This window comes from Macaca mulatta, chromosome 9 (genome assembly GCF_049350105.2).
Source record: "Macaca mulatta isolate MMU2019108-1 chromosome 9, T2T-MMU8v2.0, whole genome shotgun sequence".
Taxonomy (NCBI): domain Eukaryota; kingdom Metazoa; phylum Chordata; class Mammalia; order Primates; family Cercopithecidae; genus Macaca; species Macaca mulatta.
The window spans coordinates 118,034,240-118,053,110 of NC_133414.1; positions in this window are offsets into that span (position 1 = coordinate 118,034,240).

Here is an 18,871-nt window from a genome sequence, read left to right on the forward strand (position 1 = left end):
CACGAGGTCAGGAGATCAAGACCATCCTGGGTAACATGGTGAAACCCTGTCTCTACTAAAAATGCAAAAAATTAGCCGGGCATGGTGGTGGGTACCTGTAGTTCCAGCTACTCAGGAGGCTAAGGCAGGAGAATGGCGTGAACCTGGGAGGCAGGCAGAGCCTACAGTGAGCCGAGATCTGGCTACTGCACTCCAGCCTGGGCGACAGAGCAAGACTCTGTCTCAAAAAAAATAAAAATAAAAAAATTTTTTAAAATAGGGTAAAAGAGACCAAGTAAAAATTGTCAAACAACTTGAATGAATACTTCACAGCGAAGGCTATTTCAAATGATGAAAATACATTGAAAAGTTTCTCAACTTCATGTTGTTATAGCAAAACCACAATGCCCTGCAACTGAATGCCTGCCAGAAGGGTGAACTGTAAAAACAGGGAATACCAAAGCATTAGTGGAGGCATGAAGCAGCTGAGAGTGTCACACTCTTCTGAGGGAGGATAAATCTGTATTACCACTTTTAAAAATCATGCTTTAAATGACAAAAATTGCACATATATATATACACACACGTATATATATAGTGTTTTATAATTACTTTAGAAAAATATGTCTATATATAGAATCTATTTAGGAATGTTTCTATTTATATTACATATATAGAAATATTTCTCTCTGTATATGGAAATGTGTATATACATTATTTTTGTCCAAAAGTAGTTGTAGAACACTATGTTCTACATGTTCTACACTATGTGTTCTACAACTACTTTTGAAAAATATTTGGCAAGAATATCAAAGTTGATCATATGTATAAACTTTCACCCAGAAATTCTACTCCTGAGTTTTCAGAATTCTACCCAACAAATTGGAGGACATATGTTTACCAAAAAGCACACAGGATTGCTCATGCCTTGAGCAACTCTTCTTGATAATCTCCAAACTAAAGAAAACTAAAATGTCTAAAAGTAGAATGATTAAATTGTAGTATATTCACATAATAAAAAGTAGACTAAAATAATAATAAACTATGATTCAAGCAAAAGTGCACATGAATCTCACAATATTGAACACAATAAGTCAGACACGAAAGAGGACAAACTGCTTGACCCCATTTATGTAAAAGTTCAGAAATGAATGAGTGTGGTCTGGAGTGCTGGTAACTTTTGTTTCTTGATCCTTGTGTATGTTGGAAGGTTTTGTTTCTTTTTATGAAAATGTATCTAGCTGTAAACTTGATTTGTAAACATGTTTGTTAATCGTATGGATTTTATTTCAAGGGAATGCATACTTTAAAAAGTCAACTCACAAAATTTACCCCTGAAATTATTTTTATTTCAGTAATTTTTGCTAAAATGTTCCACATAAATAATCCTTGCTATGGTTAGAGCCCATGTCTGCTTTGTGTAGTACTGCTGGTGTTTACATACTCAGATTTGTAAGCTCTGGGCACATGGATTGATTTGAGAGGACAGATGCTTTATTTGCAAATGCTTACCCTCTTGTGTGGCAGTTAACAAGCCTGCTAAGCAGGCTGCATACAGAATGGTGTGAGATTTACAGCTAAACTCTACATGCTCAAGAAAAAGATGGAAATGCGTGTCTAATCAGCAATTGTATGTTGGTGAAGTACCAAGATGTCTTAAAGGCATTCAATGTCCAAGGAAAACACAGGAGGATAATCTAGGAGTCCTTGGGTTGAGCACATAAGAGAGATGATCTCAGAACTCCCTCTTCCATGCCCTACTTCTTCTTATCAGTGGGAGTCAAGGTTGAGAAAGATTTCTGAATTCTCCACCAAGAATGAACAAATGTTAAATTCGTTTTACATGAGCACTCCTGGCAAGGCAATGTAGAATATAAGAGCAAAGACATAACTGATAAGGTAGAAATATTCCCTGACCTTGAGAGACTCACAAGGTCATCTTACTAGTTTTGAAAGACCAAGAACCTTTTACTAAATTGAACTTCAGGTTTTGAACTTAAAGATAAGAAACATGTCACAGAGAAATTGACCTCATTTTAGGTTTACCTGAAAGGTTCAAGATGCTCTCGCCAGCATTTTCCTGCTACTTCACATGCACACATACCTTGAATATCCCGTGTGGTGTTCATCTTAGCACATTTACATGGCCTTCTTCCTTAGTTTGTGGGAGCCCTTATATCAGTAAACAGACCTCGGTTCTCAGATTCAAGGATCAAAAATAAGGGAAATATATTTTGTTTGTTTGTTTGTTTTTGTTTTTGTTTTTGTTTTTGTTTGAGATGGAGTCTCGCTCTGTCGCCCAGGCTGGAGTGCAGTGGCCAGATCTCAGCTCACTGCAAGCTCCGCCTCCCGGGTTTACGCCATTCTCCTGCCTCAGCCTCCGTTGAGTCCCAGATAAAGCAGAGGACTATTGCATTTAACTTTGTCTTCCATATTCATGATCTCGTGCATGTGTGTTTGTAGCCACCATCAATGTGGCAATGTCAGCAGTCAATCCTGCACGCAGTCTGAAGACCTCACCAAATCTGATTTCATCCTTCCTTTCCTTTGGTAAATGTTGGAGAATGACTGCAGCACCTGATTAAACCAGACAATAGGTGTATGTGCCATGGTGGGGATGAGGGATAGGGGCAAGTGAGAATCATTTTTATTTTGTTGAAATGTTAAAATAGACAAAGAAATTGAGAATTACTAGGTCAAGGAGTTTGGGCTGCAAGTTATGTTATTAATAGAAACTCCAAATCTTATTTCCCTCAGACTGTATATATGCTATAAATCTGATATGGGAGAAAGGATGATGATGCAGCACTAATGGAAATGAAAGCAGATTTGGGGAAACACTTATCTTGCACAGAGTAGTAGGTATGATTATTTTAGCTGCATGCAATAATATGCTATATTTCTGCTGCACAATATTGCTTTTCTAAAATTTAAGTCATCTTCTCTTGTCTAATGACCAGAAAATTAGCCTTGCAACACCACCACAGGGAGCCACTTTCTACTAAGGAGAGGATGTGCTAAGTCGGACTCCTGGGCTGACTAAATCCCCTAATGAGTAAACAGAATTTAAGAGATACTACTCATACTTTTGAAAAGTAAAACCTCAAGCAGTGTCATCCAGGGACTACTGATTTCAGGCATTTCTTCTTTAACAGGCAGGAATAAAGATATCTTTAAAAATCAAGACAGAAGGATAAACGCTTGCAGATGTAGAAGTTGTAAAATTTATTTCTCTACTATTCTACTAAATTTTAAAAACTAGTCTGTATATAAAATTTCTCTCAGAGAATGATCTATCAACTTGTTAGCATATACATAGTATTTATTACATATGTACATATATTATGTGTGCATATATATGCACATATGTTACATATACATACATATAAAAATATAGATATAACATATGTATTAACAAAATGAAGTTTAACTAATGCCCATAAAGAAACTGGATGTTGGATGAACCTAACAGACTCTAAATATAGGGCCTGGATTGTCAATGCCTGGAGTTATCTTCATAGGAAGACAGACTCCTGAATCAGAAGGAAATGGTGTATACTTAGCCAAGTAGGCTGTACTGAACTTTCTAACAACAACAAAAACCATAGAAAGTAAAAGTAGATGGGGCTGAGGAATGTGTATGGTTTGAACAGTAGCCACATGGGGGATATAGATGCACTGGCTCCTCGAGCTCCATTTTGGCTATAGGCCAAAATTTTATGTGTGATCTTTCAATTAACAAAAGGCAATTAATAAAGATTTGCCTGTCCTTCATGGGAGGAAGTTACCCTTCACACACCAGACTTGGTGTTCTGCAAGTGCCTGGATGTGAAGGAAGGAAATTGCAGTCAAGGACTCAGTCCTTTATTAAGAAGCTACCTGCGATGGTCAATACTGAGTGTCAACTTGATGGGACTGAAGGATACAAAGTACTGGTCCTGGGTGTGTCTGTGAGGGTGTTGCCAAAGGAGATTAACATTTGAGTCAGTGGACTGGGAGAGGCAGACCCACCCTCAATCTGGGTGGGCACCATCTAATCAGCTGCCAACTCAGCTAGAATATAAGCAGGCAGAAAAATGTGAAAAGAGAGACTGGCCCAGCCTCCCAGCATACATCTTTCTCCCCTGCTGAATGCTTCCTGCCCTCAAACATCAGACTCCAAGTTCTTCAGTTTTGGAACTCAGACTGGCTCTCCTTGCTCCTCAGTCTGCAGAGGGCCTATTGTGGAACCTTGTGATCATGTGAGTTAATACCTAATAAACTCAAATATATATATATATGGATGTATATAGCACTATATGTTTATAACTATACACACACACACACACACACACACACACACACATATATATAGCATTAGGTCTGTCCCTCTAGAGAATCTTGACTAATACACCACCTTATTAGGTGCCTCAGGTAAAGTCCCTCTCTGGCATCTTCACCAAGTTTACCTTTTTGGGGCTTTTGGCTGAAGAACTTTGTTCCAGTTTGATTCAGTACCTTTTCACTCCTATGCCTTCCCTATACCCTTGCCTCTGCCCAGGGGCCCATAAAGAGACAAGATCTTTAGTTTAATGAGATCCCATTTGTCAATTTTGGCTTTTGCTGCCGTTGCTTTTGGTGTTTTAGACATGAAGTCTTTGCCCATGCCTATGTCCTGAATGGTACTACCTAGGTTTTCCTCTAGGATTTTTATGGTATTAGGTCTAACGTTTAAGTCTCTAATCCATCTTGAATTAATTAGCAAAAGAAACTACCATCAGAGTGAACAGGCAACCTACAGAATGGGAGAAAATTTTTGCAATCTACTCATCTGACAAAGGGCTAATATCCAGAATCTACAAAGAACTCAAACAAATTTACAAGAAAAAAACAAACAACCCCATCAAAAAGTGGGCAAAGGATATGAACAGACATTTCTCAAAAGAAGACATTCATACAGCCAACAGACACATGAAAAAATGCTCATCATCACTGGCCATCAGAGAAATGCAAATCAAAACCACAATGAGTTACCATCTCACACCAGTTAGAATGGCGATCATTAAAAAGTCAGGAAACAACAGGTGCTGGAGAGGATGTGGAGAAATAGGAACACTTTTACACTGTTGCTGGGATTGTAAACTAGTTCAACCATTATGGAAACCAGTATGGCGATTCCTCAAGGATCTAGAACTAGATGTACCATATGACCCAGCCATCCCATTACTGGGTATATACCCAAAGGATTATAAATTATGCTGCTATAAAGACACATGCACACGTATGTTTATTGCAGCACTATTCACAATAGCAAAGACTTGGAATCAACCCAAATGTCCATCAGTGACAGATTGGATTAAGAAAATGTGGCACATATACACCATGGAATACTATGCAGCCATCAAAAAGGATGAGTTTGTGTCCTTTGTAGGGACATGGATGCAGCTGGAAACCATCATTCTTAGCAAACTATCACAAGAACAGAAAACCAAACACCGCATGTTCTCACTCATAGGTGGGAACTGAACAATGAGATCACTTGGACTCAGGAAGGGGAACATCACACACAGGGGCCTATCATGGGGAGGGGGGAGGGGGGAGGGATTGCATTGGGAGTTATACCTGATGTAAATGACGAGTTGATGGGTGCAGCACACCACCATGGCACAAGTATACATATGTAACAAACCTGCACGTTATGCACATGTACCCTACAACTTAAAGTATAGTAATAATAAATAAATTTAAAAAAAAAAAAAAGAGAGACAAGATCATTTTGTTCAGGGATCCCTAGAAGTGGGATGATTCCCCTATGTCTGTGTGGCATCCACCTGACCCTTTCCTGGTATCCTTCCCCGGGAAGCAATGGAACAGAACAGGGGGGCTTATTTGGCCCCTTGCTAGTACTGTATCAGTCAGTAAATAAAGGTTTGATTGTCATATTCAGTTTAACTCATTTTGTAAACTGAATACCTTGATACCTGATTGATTGACAAAATTAAAAAGGCTGCAAGTGAAAAATGATTTTCAGTAAGGCAGAGTAATTTTAATCAAACCATTTCTACAGAGAAAAGCTATAAAAGTTTAAAGAAATAGAAAAACAGCTTTTTGAAGGCACCAGAAATCAACCAAGAGGGTCAGGATTTGAGGGATCTTGAGCCGTAAGTGATTGGTCACAGTGATGTGAGCCATAAATTCTCTGTCATGTTTTCCCTCAAGGCAGTTGTCATGTCTAAACACCGGCATAACATGGTCGTCAAAGTTGTGGGATCTGAGCTTTCAGCAATCTCATAGGGCTGGGGATATACAAACTAGAAATTGGTATTACCAAGGGCAAAATCCCGGAGCAAAGGAAATCTGTACGAGGAAGTCTGGTGTTCAGCATCACTTCTCCGCAAGGCATTAGCTGCGTCCTAACCTTTGTGAGGCAAGAAGGCCAGAAGGCAGGAGAAAGGGAAAAGTAAGAATTTGAAAAGCTAGGCTGAGCTTCTGGTAATCTCACAGTACTGAGAGAATGAAAATTGGAGCAGACAGCAACAGGGAGTTGAAGCCCTGGTAAAACCCAGATTTTCAGTTGAGAATGTAAAAATGCTACCTCCACACAGCGCACACATTTCAGACACCTTCACAAAGACCAAGCTGCAGGCTTGAGACACTTGAAAAGCTAACTGGATTAAGGCCATCTTCCTTTACATTAAATATGCAAGGAGAACACAAAACCCTCTCTAGATACAGATAACACCTTAGAGTCTGAAAATTCTTGTCCACAGGGTCAGAATTCAGCTTAAAACAAGAACACTTGGAGACAGGACCAAGTAATAACAATCCAATAAGAAAAGAGGGAAAAATAACAAACAAGATATCAAACCAAACAACAGTAAAAAGCAACCATATAATAGAAATAGACTCAGATCTGTAGTTTTCAGATACAGATTTTAAAATAACTGATATTTAATTTTTTAAGAAAAAACTAAGAGGATAATAAATTTTACCAAAGAGCTACATTTACAAAAAATAAGGCTGGGCGCGGTGGCTCACGCCTGTAATCCCAGCACTTTGGGAGGCTGAGGCAGGCTGATCACCTGAGGTCAGGAGTTTGAGACCAGCCTGGCCAATATGGTGAAACTCTCTCTCTACTAAAAATATAAAACTTAGCTGGGAATGGTGGCACATGCCTGTAATCCCAGCTACTCAGGAGGCTGAGGCAGGAAAACGGCTTGAACCCGGTAGGTGGAGGTTGCAGTGAGCTGAGATGGTGCCACTGTACTCTAGCCTGGGAGAAAAGAGTGAGACTTCGTCTCAAAAATAAATTAATGAATAATAAATAAATAAACAAATAAATAAAAATAAAATAATTAAAAAAGGGAAATTATTGAACTAAAATACCATTAATTAAATTTTAAAAAGTAATGGGTGTAATAGTATATTAGACAAATTATAAGAAAAGATTAATGAATTAGAAAAAGAAGCCAGGACAAAATATTCAGAATGAAGATTTGTTTAAAAGGATGAAAAATACAGAAAAGAGAGTAAGGGTTGATGAACCATACAACAAAAATCTAACAAATGCATTTTGGAGCTTGATGGAGATAAGAGAAAGAAACATGCAATATTTGAAGAGATATTGACTCCCCCAAAATTTATATTTGATGTTAGACTGTGGACTCAAACACGGTAATCAAAGAAAAATACACATAGGCACACTAAAAAAATACATTAAAAAACTATTAAGGATCAAATATAAAGACGTAGTCTTTAAATAAGCCAAAGAGAACATTATTACTCTTAAAAGTGTAACAAAAGATAGACAACTCATTTGTGAATGAGACTGGATATAGGAAGAAATAAAATGTTATCCGAAATGGGCTAAAATAATATTGTGGACAGCCTAAAATTCTATATCCATCAGTAACATCTGTCAAAAATTAAGGCAAAGTCAACACATTTTCAGGCAAATAAAAGCAGATAAATTTTATGTCAACAATCTCACCCTCATCCAAAATGCTTGAGCAAATTCTTTATGCAAAAATTAGTTGGAAGCACAATAATGTGGGAGGTAATCAAAGGCAATACATGTATAAATATGAGTCAATTTAAATTATGTTTGTTGTATGCAAATTAATTTAAATGTATCATATAATTAATATTTACAAATAAAATAAAGGACAACAGTAGCACATAAATATGAAGGGGATAAATGAAGTTAAAATTTATGAGGTTCTTGCATTGTCCAGGGGGTACTAAAATTTATATCAGAATCAAAATGTTAATGTTTATATGATACAGATTGTACTGTCTAGGATAACCCTAAACTAATAACAACAACAAAAGTACAGTACTCTCGTCAATAGAAACGAGAATATGATAATGATGATAACAATAATAACAATATTTGATTAATGCAAACAAAGGTGAGAAAATAAAACAAAATATAAAATAGAGAATAAAAACACATGAGAAACATAGACATGAATATTATTATGGTAAATATAAACTCAAATATACTACCTATTGCATTAAATGTGGAAAATCTAAATATTAATAATTCAGTTAAAGGATAAAGACTTTTAGCAGGATAAAAACGTTAGTGCTTATAAGAGACACAATTGAAATAAAGAACAGAGAACAAAAGGATTAAAAAAGGTATAAACACTAACCAAAAGAAAACTTGGGTAATTATACTAAAATGAGACATTATAAACTTTAACACAGTAAGTACTACTAGAATTATAGAAAGATATTACATAATGAAAAAAACAGTCTACAGGAAAGATAATTCTAAATTTGTTGTAAGAAAACATTCAAAAAATATAAAATAGATACAAACACTAAAATATTGAAAAAGAATAAAATCATTTTACTAAGTATTTCTTTCATCATAAAACACTATAAAGAGGGAGAAAAGACAAATCTTAGACTGGTAAAAGATTTGGGTACATATATTTAACCAAAAACTAATATCTTGAATATATAAATAACATGTATAAATCAATACGAAAAGGGCAACATCATTAAAAGGGCAGAATATTCAACAGATACTTCACCAAAGAGATATGCAATGTCCAAAAACCATACGAAATGGATCTCAACAGTATTAATCATGAGGAATATGAAAATTAAAACTACACAAAATACTATCTGCCCATCAAGAGAGTAAAAATTACGAGACTGACAATACTAAATGTTGATGAAGGTGTGGGACACTGGACCTCGCAAACACTGCTGCTGGGAAAGTAAATAGTTACAACCATGTTTGTAAACGGTATGGCAATTTCGTCTGAAGTAAAACATACACCTGCTTTATGAACCAGCATATGTACTCCTAGGCGTATTTCCAGAAAATATGAAAGCCTATATTCACTGAAAGACAATTACCAGAATGTTCACAGAAGATCAAAATTGAAAAAAAAAAACTCAATCTGAATATCCAACAGAGAATGAGTAAGTACATTTTGGTTTATTCATACAATGAAATACTAAAAAGCACTTAAATTGGCAAGTCCAGAGCTACATGAAACAACATGTATGCATCTCAAAGCCCTGAAAGAAGCAAGATGAAAAAGAGTATGTATTACGTGATTTTCTGTCTATGAAGATCAAGAATTAGAAAATTATTCTAAGGGATTGTGCACAGCGGCTCATGCCTGTAATCCCACCCCTTTGGGAGGCCGAGGTGGGCGGATCACGAGGTCAGGAGTTCCAGACCAGCCTGACCAACATGGAGAAATCCTGTCTCTACTAAATATAAAAAATCAGTCAGGTGTGATGGTGTGCTCCTGTAGTCCCAGCTACTCAGAAGGCTGAGGCAGGAGAATTGCTTGAACCCGGGAGACGGAGGTTGCAGTGAGCAGAGATCGTACGACTGCACTCCAGTCTGGCAACAGAGCAAGACTCCATCTCAAAAAAAAAAAAAAAAAAAAGAAAGAAAGAAAGAGAGAGAGAGACACAAAGAAAATTATTCTAAGTAACTGAAGTCATCATATTTGGTGGGAGCTTGAATATTGCCTGGAAAGGGGTATAAAGGAGCAAAATTGAGTGCTGAAGATACCTATGTCGTCCATCTCTTTGGTAGTTACACAAGTATGTGTACTTCATGATATACATACTTGTGAAGTACACAACATGTTGTATACTTCATAATATGCCTCAATTAAAATGTACACAGAAAAAATAAGCAGCAAACACAAAACCAAATATATAAACCAGGTAATTTAAACCGTGTTTAGAGTTTGCTTCCAATGCCATGTATGCATTAATCTTCCTGACTGGAAATCTCTGCAAATTCAAACCATACCCAACTATAAAGCCCACTTTTCCATGTAGGCTCCTTGAATCCTTAGATCATTGCATTTTTGTTCTCTCCTTTAAATTTCTTTAATATATATTGTGACATTCATTCACCTCAACTTTTACCACACACCATTCTACAAGTTGCAGAGAAGCAATAAAATAACCCCTAAAATGAATTTTTATTATATTATTCAGTGGGGCAGAAAATCAATAACTTCCATTTATGTCCAGTGGTAAAATTTAAAAATGACAACCTGGGTACTGCACTGAACCTAGCAACTGTAAATGGCCCCACAAAGCTGTATTCTGCATGTAGGCCTAGGCTGAAAGACTCATCTTTGGATTTTTGAAACTTTGATGATAGAAAACATAAACACAAAAAAATACACACTTTACATTTAAATGTGATATGCATTTCTAGTTCTCAAGAAATAGAGATATCGGCCGGGCGCGGTGGCTCAAGCCTGTAATCCCAGCACTTTGGGAGGCCGAGACGGGCGGATCACGAGGTCAGGAGATCGAGACCATCCTGGCTAACACGGTGAAACCCCGTCTCTACTAAAAAATACAAAAAACTAGCCGGGCGCGGTGGCGGGCGCCTGTAGTCCCAGCTACTTGGGAGGCTGAGGCAGGAGAATGGCGTGAACCCGGGAGGCGGAGCTTGCAGTGAGCTGAGATCCGGCCACTGCACTCCAGCCTGGGTGACAGAGCGAGACCTCGTCTCAAAAAAAAAAAGAAAAAAAAAAAAAAAAAAGAAATAGAGATATCAATGTACTTTTAGAAAAGGTTATTTCTTTATATTTGAAAAACAACATTAAGTAAACCAAAATATGTAAATAGATTTTGATTCTCACACAGATGAAATTTTATATTCTGAGTCACAAGGTCTTTTCATCTCCTTGATCCACCTCTCCATGTCAAAATAGCAGCATTTATTTTGCAATTACCAAGCCACATGGTATTTGCACTTATCAAAATGTGTCCTAGAGAAAATAACAAGGGTGGGAAAGAAGCATAAGCATCCTTTATTCCACGTGGTCTCTTGGATAGAGTTTGCATATGAAGGACAGGAGTTGATTGGATGCTTTCAAGAGAGGTTTTGTTAGCTCTAGGCATCAACCCTTCTGCCCTCTGCAGAATACAGCAGAACACTATTCTCATGTTTACCTGGAATCTGCTTCTGCTTGAATATGGAAGATTAGTAGCAACAATGAACAATTGACTTTTCTCATATATTTTATGGAATTATGTATGTTACATAGCAATGCTAGTGGCATCTTTACTTATTTGTACCTTGCTGTCATATTATATTGTCTTATCTGTTCTTACAAAATCTAATATGTATATACTCAAAATAATCGTTTCACTGTTTATCACTGTATTAGTCAGTTCAGGCTGTTGTAACAAAATAACATAGACTTGGTGGCTTAAACCACAGAAATTTGTTTTTTAATCTGTTCTGGACAATGGAAATCTGAGATCAGGGTGCCAGCATGGTTGGGTTCTGGAGTGGGCTCTTTCTTGGCTTGCAGACAGATGACTTTTTGCTGTGTCTTCGTGTGGCCTTTGTTCAGTGCATGTGGGTGGCTACAGAGATAGATCTTTCTCTCTTCTTCTTTCAAGTCCACCAATTCTATCAGATTAAGACCCCATCCTTATGACTTCATTAACTGTAATTACCTCCTAAAAGCTTAAACACAGTCATATTTCAGGTTAGGGTTTCAGCATAAAAATTTGGGGGAACACTATTTGATCCATAGTGGTCACCTATCTCATATTTACCCCCTGACTACACCTTACCTTTCTTTGCTACAAAATATATTTTCACTACTTGTAAAGAAAATGACAATGGAATTACTAAGTCCTTAGGGAAGGATGACTTTGAGTACAGAGACACTAGAGGTAGAGTGACAGCTGTGAAGCTACGTCAGTGATAGCTTAGGTACTGATTTAGACTAAGATCATGATTTAGATTAGGATAGATGCAGGCCAAAGGAAAAAAATATTACAAGTCAGAGAGATTTTACACAAATAATTAACTATATTGGACTTCATTAGTGTAAAGCAAAGAAATGTGTAGACTTCAGACCTGACCTGAAACATATGAAGGAATTTAGTGTTTTTTTTTTTTCCCAAAAATATCACAAGTCATTGGAATCAATTCTGAAGGTTTTTCAAAACATTTCTGTAACTTATAGATTCACATTTCATAATTTCTTAGGATAGATTCCAGGAATCTGTATGTAAAAGCCCCTGGACAATTCGGATAATAATCCAAATTTGGAAAGCACTGTTCAAATTAACAATGACTAAAGAATTTCCCATAGTTTAATATTTACTAAAATATATTCAGCAACATTTCAATTGAAGGAAATACATTTGAATTTCCAGTTAAAAATACATTCTAATATTTGATAGTACAGTAGGGAAATTAGAGTTAACAATAATTTACTATATATTTCAAATAGCTAGAAGAGAAGAATTATAATGCTCTAATACAAAAAAAAGATAAATGTTTAAGGTCATAGATTTCCCAATTACCCTGATTTGATGATTACACACTCTATACAGGTATCAAAATATCACATGTACTCCTAAAATATGTACAAGTATTATATATCAATTAAAAATAAAAATAAGGTGAACATGAACATAAATAGTTCAAATCATTCCTAGATATTTTTGGACATTATTCAGTTTCTAAGAATCTCATTTTAAGAGAAATTTGCAGATATTTTGATTTTTTTCCTGTAGAACCTATTTTTCAACAGTATAAGCAAAATATCTTACAGGAATTTGTATCTTTATTTGTGTTTTATTTCAACTTGTCAAAGCAGCTTTATAAATGCTGTTTAGTTTGCTACTCACAGCCTGGAAATTAACAGCCAAAGTCTTTGAGCATTTATGCATAACCACGTACTATGCTGAACACTTTGAACATATCACCACATTGAATCCTTCCAACGACCCAATAAATAGATATAATCAATGTCTTGCTATTAGACCAGTAGGTTCAACCCCTGAGGCTTACAGAAACCAACAAATTGTTCAAATTGACAAAATTGGTAAGTGGTGAAGTCAAGTCTCAAGCACACAAAATTGGGCCATCAACTGAGGATTTTACCATTATACCAGTTATATATCCCACTTTAATTAAAGACACAGTCAACATGTGACACTTACGTTGTAGTTTGAGGACAATGGGAGCAATAATGTTGTAGTTTGAGGACAATGGGAGCAATAAGCTAAAGCCATCGACATATATTTATAGAAAACCAGTGTACTTTTCACACTTCCATATTTTAAAATATGTAGTTCTTTCTCCCCAAAATATCTGTTTTGGAAAGGTGGATGTGATGAAACCCAAATCATGCTTCAGACATCCATCAAAACAGGGTAGAGTGTTCACACCTTTCTAGAATGAAGATGATGTACTGGGTGTCCATTAGTAGCTTCCTCCAAGAGAGTGAAGAATCTACAATTGCCCCAGTATGGTCCAAATTTGGGGACTGGAGAGATGAGGCTGTCAATGAATGTAATAAGGGCCTTGTTCTGCAAATGCCCCTGAAGTTAACTAAAGTCTAGATGACAGTACCATTACTGAGGGCTCTGAGACCGCAACAGTCTATACTTGCTTGAGTTCTCTGGCATTACACAACATAACTACTCATGGGCCTCCTGCCCCCAGCCCTTCTCTCCCAAAAGCTTTGGACTTGGCTTAGCTAAGCCTACTATTTTGTTCATAGGGGAAATAAAGAGTTCTTTGTATTGTTATTAGAGACAAAAAAACAAAAGGAGAGAAAGCTGGACTTTAGACTTGGCCCCAGAGTCTGTCTGTACTCTAATGCAAGCTCTTGTTAACAGGCACTTATGAGTTTTTAGTTTTACCCATATCTTAAGTAGAAATAATTCTTTTTTCACATAAATACCTATTAAAAAGCAGGATACACAGAGTGTCACTTAGTCACCAAGAAATGTATTTGGGAGACCCTTGCACTGTAATAATAAATAACACTTATCAGATTCTTTGCCAGGCACTGTTTCTTATAGGCATTTTGCTTGTACTATGTTATTTTACTCTCATTACGACCCAACAAGATTAACACCACTTGTAACTCCATTGCACAGATAGAGAAAAAGGTCCAGAGTTATTATAATAGTTAAGTAATAAAGCCATGATGAAAACCAGGAAATGTGTTACTAGAACCGGTCTTCTTAACCACTCACCTATACTTAACCTCTCCAGACTTTGGGCTGTGTTTCGACTCACTTTAGCAGGCTGCTAACATCAAATGTTTAAATATATTGAGCTACTTCTGAAAGGGGTGTTCTCTGCCAAGTGCTGTCGATAAGCAGTTTTCAGGCTACTCTAAAGTGAAGTAGATTAATACAGGTAAGGATGTGAGAGAGATACAATCAATCTCTATCAACTTCACATATGAACCCCTAATAGATGAGAAAACTTGATGTTACTCTGTGGAACATCTGTGCTCTTTGTGCATCCTTAAAATGCCCTCTCATTATTAATGCTCTGATCTGCCTCCACTTGTTTTCCCAATTCCATCAAATAGCTAATCACTATGGTTTTAACTTATTTTAACTTAAACAATTTAAAGGCAATGATGTTCTGGAGAAAAAACCCAGAAAGTCAAGTCAATAAAAGCAATAGAACAAAATCATCATTCCCCAAACAATGCTATAGCGGAATACTTCAGTTTCTATTTTATTGGAAACAATGATCAAGTGAAAATCATTCCTTAATGCACTGAAAGTCTACCTATAGCTGTGCAATTTCCAATTCTATCTGGCTCTGTTCCTTAAAACATGGGTGCTTTTGAATGAAGACAAAGCCCTCAAGGCTAGTGAAAGGCATTGCAAAAAACCTGCTTTTTCTATCATTTCCACCTGTAGGAGAAGACTAAGTCTCATATATAGCAGGACAGAGTCAAATGGGATATTATTTTCTTAAATAAATTATAGTTCTCATCATTCCTAGATATTTTGGGAAATTAAATGTGTGGTGTGATAAAATAAACATGTAACTATATTTTAAATTTCCTTACTTTATTGAGAACTCTTATGAGTTACGACTTAAATTTGTTTGTTTGAGACAGGGTCTTGCTCTGTTGCCCAATCTGGAGTGCAGTGGCGAGATTGTGGTTCAGTGCAGCCTTGACCACTGGGCTCAAGTGATCCTCCCACCTCCGCCTCCTGGGAAGCTGGGACTACAGGCTTGTGCTACAATGCCCTGACACTTTTTTGTATTTTTTTTTGTAGAGACAGAGTTTTGCCATGTTGCCCAGACTGATCTTGAACTCCTGGGCTCAAATGATCTGCCCTCCTCAGCCTCCCAAAGTGCTGGGATTACAGGAGTGAGCCACCAGGCCTGCTCAAGTATTTTGTATATTATCTGAACAATGGCTCACAGTAGGTGGTCAACACATTTTTTTTTTTTTTAATGGGAGAATTGAACTTTCTTAGTCTCCATATGCTTTCCTACAATATTATCTGGTAAAGATGCATTGAACACTTATTTTATGCCAGGCACTGATGTCACATTTATTATTGAAGTTCCTTATGTGCTACTCATAAAAGAGGTTAATGATACAACTTTAAAAGATACATTTTATTGTGTATATTTAAGGTATACAACATGATCTTATACTATATACATAATAAATATGTAATATATATAGTAAAATAGTTCCTATAGTAAAACAAATTCACATATACATCATCTCCCATAATTACCCATTTCCCTACCCCTTGGCAAGAGCAGCTGCAATCTATTCATTAATCAAAAATTCTGAATGCAATACACTATTACGGGCATACCTTGGAGATACTGATTTGGTTCCATACCACCCACGATAAAGCAAATATTGAAATAAAGCTAGTCACACTATTTTTTTTTTGGTTTCTCAGTGAATATAAAAGTTGTTTTTGGAATATTGTAATCTATTAAGTGTGCATTAGCACTATGTCTAGAAAAACAATATACATATATTAATTAAAAATGCTTTATTGCTAATGATCATCTGAACTTTCAATGAATTGTAATCTTTTCCATATGGAGAGAATTGCCTCGATGTTGATAGCTGCTGACTGATTAGGGTGGTGACTGATGAAGGCTGGGATGACTGTGGCAATTTCTTAAAATAAGACAATTAAGTTTGCTGCCTCTATTGATTCGTTTTTTCATAAGAGATTTCTCTGTAGCATGTGATGCTGTTTGTTGACATTTTATCCACAGCAGGACTTTTTTCACAATTGGAGTCAATTCTCACAAAACCTGCTGCTACTTTATGAACTAAGTTGATGTGATATGCTAAATTCTTTGTTGTCATTTTGACAATGTTTACATAATCTTTACCAGGAGTATATTCCATCTCAAGAAACCACTTTCTCTGATCATTCATAAAAAGCAATTCATCATCCATTAAAGTTTTATCATGAGATTGCAGCAATTCAGTGACATCTTCAGGTTCCACTTCTAATTCTATATCTCTTGCTGTTTCCACCACATATGCAGCTATTTCCTCCACTGAAGTCTTAAACTCCTCAAAATCATCCACAAGGATTGGAATTAACTTATATCAAACTCCTATTAATGTCGATATTTTGACCTCTGTCCATAAGTCATGGATGTTCTTAATAGCATCTAGAATAGTGAATCCTTTGCAGCAAGTTTTCAAATTATTTTGACAAGATCCATCAGAGGAATCACTACCTATTACAGCCACAGCCTTATGAAATGTATTTCTTAAATAAGACTCGAAAGTTGAAACTACTCCTTGATCCTTGGGTTACAGGAGGGATGTTGTGTTAGAAGGCATGAAAACAACATAAACTTCCTTGCAGATCTCCATTAGAGCTCTTGGATTACTAGGTATATTGTCAATGAGCAATAATATTTTGAAAGCATTTTTTTTTTCCCTCTGAACAGTAGGTCTCAAAGTATGCTTAAAATATTCACAAAACCATGCTGCAAACAGATGTGCTGTCTTCCAGGCTATGTTGTCACATTTATAGAGTATAGGCAAAGTAGATTTAGCATAATTCTTTGGGGCCCTAGCATTTTTGGAGCAGTAAATGAGCATTGGCATCAACTTAAAGTCACCAGCTGCATTAGTCCCTACAAAAAGAGTTAGTCTGTCCCTTGAAACTTTGAAGCCAGGCATTGACTTCTCCTCTTTAGCTATGAAAGTCCTAGATGGCCTCTTTCTTCAATATACAGCAATTTAGTCTCCATTGAAAATCTGTTGTTTAGTGTAGCCACCTGAATTGATTACAGTAGCTGGATCTTCCGGATAACTTGCTGTAGCTTCTACTTGAGCATGTGCTCTTTCAGTTTGCACTTTTATGTTGTAGAGATGGCTTCTTTCCTTAGCCATTATGAACCAACCTCTGCTAACTTTACACTTTTCTTCTGCATTTTCCTCACTTCTGTCAGCCTTCATAGAACTGAAAAGAGTTAGAGCCTTGCTCTGGATTAGGTTCTGGCTTAAGAAAATGTTGTGCCAACTAGAGAGCAGAGGTTGTAAGGAGGAAGAGGATCAGTAAAAAAAATAATGGGTACTAGGCTTAATACCTGGGTAATGAAATAATCTGTACAACAAACGCCCCCCCAAGACACAAGTTTACCTATATAACAAATTTGCACGTGTACCACTGAACTTAAAATAAAAGCTAAAAAAGGAAAATAGGTTTTTAAAATCCTGATAAAATAAAGACTTTTCAAACATACAAAACAAAACATACAAAAACTAAAAGAAATCATCAACAGCAGACTTTCATGAAAAGAAGATGTTGTGACTGGTTTGATCTTCTATTCAGAGCACTGAAACTTTCTCCATATCAGCAATGAGATTGTTCCACTCTCTTAAGTGCATTCACTGCAGTAGCACTTTTAATTTTCTCCGAGAACAACTTCTTTGCATTCACGACTTGGCTAACTGTGTGGCATAAGAGGCCTAGAGTTTAGCCTGTCTCAGCTTTCAACATGCCTTATTCACTAAGCTTAATGATTTCTAGTTTTTGACTTAAAGTGAGAGGCATGTTATTCTCTCCTTTTACTTGAACACTTAGAGGCCATTGTAATGTGTAAACTGGCCTAACTTCAATATTGTTGTATCTCAAGATATAGGAAAGTCCCAGGAGAGGGAGAGAAATGAGGGAACAGCCAGTTGGTAGAGAAGTCAGAACATATACAACATTTACCAATTACGTTTGCTGTCATATGTGGGCAAGGTATTCTGTGCCCCAAAACAATCTGTAACATCAAAGAGCACTGATCACAGATTATCATAACAGATATACAAATAAAATTGTTTGAATTATTGTGAGAATTACCAAACTTGGAGAGAACAAAGTGACCACATGCTGTTGAAAAAACAGTGCCAATAGACTCACATGATGCAGAGTTGTAACAAATTTCCCACTTGCAAAAAAAGGCAATATCTGTGAAGTGCTGTAAAATGAGGTATGCCTTTATGAACTATAGTCCTCATGCACTATGTTTCTTTCTGCATCCGACTTATTTTACTTAGCATAATGTCTTCCACGTTCATCCATGTGTGCAAATGGCATGATGTCCGGCTTTTTAAAAGGCTAAATAATATTC